The sequence below is a fragment of the Oryctolagus cuniculus genome, chromosome 17 (assembly GCF_051225735.1).
Source record: "Oryctolagus cuniculus isolate XC-2025 breed Fujian yellow rabbit chromosome 17, ASM5122573v1, whole genome shotgun sequence".
Taxonomy (NCBI): Eukaryota; Metazoa; Chordata; class Mammalia; order Lagomorpha; family Leporidae; genus Oryctolagus; species Oryctolagus cuniculus.
The window spans coordinates 19,606,842-19,610,364 of record NC_142883.1 but is presented as its reverse complement, the minus strand read 5'-3'; the positions used below and the strand labels follow the sequence as shown (position 1 = coordinate 19,610,364).

Sequence of the window (3,523 nt, the reverse complement as noted above, 5' to 3'; positions counted from 1 at the left end):
TGGCCCAAGTGCTTGGGCCCCTGCACCCACGTGGGAGACCTGGAAGAAGATCCTAGCTTTGAATTGGTGCAGCTCTGGCCTTAGCGATCATCTGGGGAGTGAACCAGCAGACGGAAGACCTCTCTCTCTGTAACTCTGTCTTTCAAATAAATAAAATAAATCTTTTAAAAAAATAAATAACTTTTTTAGAGGACAGTATTTGATTGTCAAGAAAAGATTGTTGGTAGATGAGGACAAGTGCAGACCTTGGGGTCTCAAGAAATACTGTCCTTTCCTGCTCAGTGACCACGATCTGAGGCTTTTTTTTTTTAATTAAAATGATTTATTTGTTTATTTAAAAGGCAAGATAGAAGGAAGTGAAGATCTTTCATCGGCTGGTTCACTCCCCAATTGTGGGGAGCAACTCGGACTAGACTAAGTTACTGGAATTAAGACTTATTCTATGCATCTGCTCTCCCACAATATGGCGCTGGGAGAGGAGGAAACAGCTTTTGCGCAGCTGCCTCCAGTTCAATTGATAAGCTGCAGGAGCTGATCCTGCTCCTGATTGGAGGAGAGCAGCGTACTCGGCGTGTGGGTAGCAGAGTTGGGATTGGTGGAAGAGGACTATAAAGGAGGAGAGAGACAACATGCACCAGGAACATCTATCTGAAGGAACATCTGAGCAGCCCCCGAGAGAGCCGGCCGGCGGTGTCGTTCCTCCGCAAAGAGGGGGAGCGACACCCAATGGCTGCAATAATGGGCTCAGCTGATCTGGAGCCAGGAGCCAGGAGCGTGTTCTGGGTCTCCCACGTGGGTGCTGGGGCCCAAAGACTTGGCCATCTTCTACTGCTTTCCCTGGCCATAGCAGAGAGCCGGATTGGAAATTAGCAGCCGGGACTCAAACTGGCACCCACTGGACGCCAGCTCTGCAGGTGGAGGCTTTAACCTTCCAAGGCACGGTGCTGGCTACAGGTCGGAGGCTTTTAAGCAGTGCAAAGGGGAGGTTGGGCTGTTGAGCCAGGTCCCATCTGCTTGCTGGTCTGATACCAGGTATCTCAGAAGCAGCCCAGCTCCCTGGGAGACTTGTTCCCTGCCTTGGCTTCGTCATGAGGTGGAGATGGCAGGATATTCTGTGCAACGTGACTGCACAATGAAATGCAAGCAGCGAAGTATGACCTCCGAGATGTTCGTGTGTCATCCATCAGGGCACAGCCCAGTCAGTCTGGAGCCTGTGCTTATCCTGCCCTTTTATTTGCTACCATACACTTAGAGCCCCAGTCCTGCTGACCAGAGAGGACAATCGTAGCTGGCTTTCCAGTTTCTGGAATGCACCTGCAAGCACTGTTTGTTTTTTCTAGCACGCTGATTCCTCACAGAATCATTGGTTCTCTCTCTCTCTCTCTTTTTCCTTTTGCAGTGGATGCAAGACTTCATTAAAGGTCTCCCAACCAGCAGTTTGCTTTTGTACTTCAGAATAGGAAAAGGAAAAGGAAAAGGAAGCTTTTTGGTGAGATAACACTTTTCCCCTTGTTCTTCCAAATGCTCTTTCTTTTCGTTTTTCTTCCTTCCTCCCTTCCTTTGTTCCCTTCTGGCCGGCAGACAGAAGTGGGAGTGGGCACACACAGAGCGGGTAGGCTGGAGAGAGCGAGAGCAGGCGCTTTTGCTTCCATCTGCTGGTTCAGGAACCGCACCCATGTGGGAGGCTGGCTCTGCAGGTGATGGCTTCAACCGCAGCTGAGTCACTCCCCAGATGCCTGCAATGGCTAGTAGCCGTGCTGGGCTGGAGTGGAGCTGGGAGGGTCATCTTGGTCTCCCACAAAGGCGGTCGGGCCCCAACTACTTTGAGGCATCACCTACTGCCTCCCGGGGTCTTGCATCAGCAGGAAGCTCGAATCAGGAGCCAGAGCTGGAGTATTGTACCCAGGCACTCTGATATGGGATACAGGCATTTGCTTATCTCATAAACATTTATCTGAAAGAAGAGAGGTGCTCCATCTGCTGGTTCATTCTGGCCAGGTTGAAGCCAGGAGTCAGGAGCTTCATCCATGGCTGGCAGAGTCCCAAGGACTTGGGCCATCTGTGGGACCCACCTTGCCACAGCACCTTACAAGGGAGCTGGGGCGGTGTGGACTGAATCCGATATGGCATGCGGGCAGTGGCGGCTTAACACTGCTGTGCGCGACATTGGCCCTGATGCAGGCGTCTTAAGTGCAGGCCTCACCTCTGGGCTTAAATAGGCACATCCTGTCCCTAAAATAGTTGACTTAAAAAACCAACCGAACCGAACGCAACTTCTCGGACTTGTCCCCTTCTCTACTCTGATCTAGAACTCCTTCTAGTGCTGCTCAATAGCCAAACATCGCAACTGGCACTCACACTCTGTTTACCTTCACCGGGAGATGCAGCCTAAAGTGTAATGAAATCCCCTTCTCATCATGGACTTCTGGAATTCTTTGTTGATTAAGATTGTGCTCCAGTCACGGATAGAAACAAGTAACTTCCACACATCTCAGTGTCGCGACACAACAAAGTGCAAAAACTTCTTTAAGCACTGATTCTTCTATTTTTAGTCACTTTGTTATTTCCCCCGAGGGGGTGCACCGTGCCCGGAGGTACTGCAATACCGGGTCGATGCGCGGAGTGGACGGAGCAAGCTCCTATTCCAACTCCCGGCTCCAAAAATCCATTTAATATATTGTCCTCGGATAGAGGACGTATCAGATATTAAACTGATAAGAACAGATACTACACTTGATCTTAGCCAAAAGGCCGAGAAGCGATACCTGACCCTGCCGTCCGCGCTCCAGCAGGCCTCCCGCCACACACCTTCAGCTCGCGGCGACCACCCCAGCCCTCATGGCGCGCCCCTTTTCCTTCGCGTCCCTGACAGTCTTCTTGGTCTTCTTTAGGCGCCTGGGCACACTTCCTACTCTTCCTATTTTTTTTACGAGAAAAGTCAAGCCCCGCTTCTCCCGGCATTCCCGGGCTGACTAGCCGCATCTCATTTGCATGCTCCGCCCCTGACGCGAAGAGGCGTGGCTACCGCGAGAGGGCCCAGCTCTGCCGCCACCGCCCGGCTCTGCCTCCGACCGCGTCGCGGTTTGGTGGCGCGCGAGCCAAAAGACAGAGCTGGGGGCTGGGGGCTGGCCGGCGCGAGGGGTCGGGAAGGGCTGTGCGGGGGATGGCGGCCGTGCGGGGTGACGCGGCTGTACGGAGGGCGGTGTCTGCGGAGCGCGGCGTCTGTGCAGCGGGCAGCGTCCGTGCGGGGGGACGGGAGTTGTGCTGGGGTGCGGCCGTGCGGGGGCGGCGTCCGTGCAGGGGTGCGGCCGTGCTGGGGGCGCGGCTGTGCGGGGAGCCGGTTGCGGGGGGGGGGGCAGGCTTCCCCTCCCTCCGTGGGGAGCTCCTCTTTCTTTCACTCGGTCTGGGGAGGCAAAGAGCTAGCCTTGCGCGACGTGGGAACTCGGGCGCGTTTGCCCTGCGGGACTGGAAGTTCGAGCGCCCGGGGCGGCTCGGACCGAGCCGCGCCCTGGGCTGAGCGCCT

At 54.7% G+C, this 3,523-nt stretch overlaps 1 non-coding gene across 1 annotated transcript; it reads right to left on the bottom strand.

The window, feature by feature from the left end:
* Nucleotides 1–2,572: 2,572 nt before the first annotated feature.
* LOC127484560 (U2 spliceosomal RNA) lies at nt 2,573–2,763 on the bottom strand. The gene has a single exon (XR_007911622.1). It is a non-coding gene; the product is annotated as a U2 spliceosomal RNA (small nuclear RNA).
* Between the last annotated feature and the right edge of the window lie 760 nt (nt 2,764–3,523).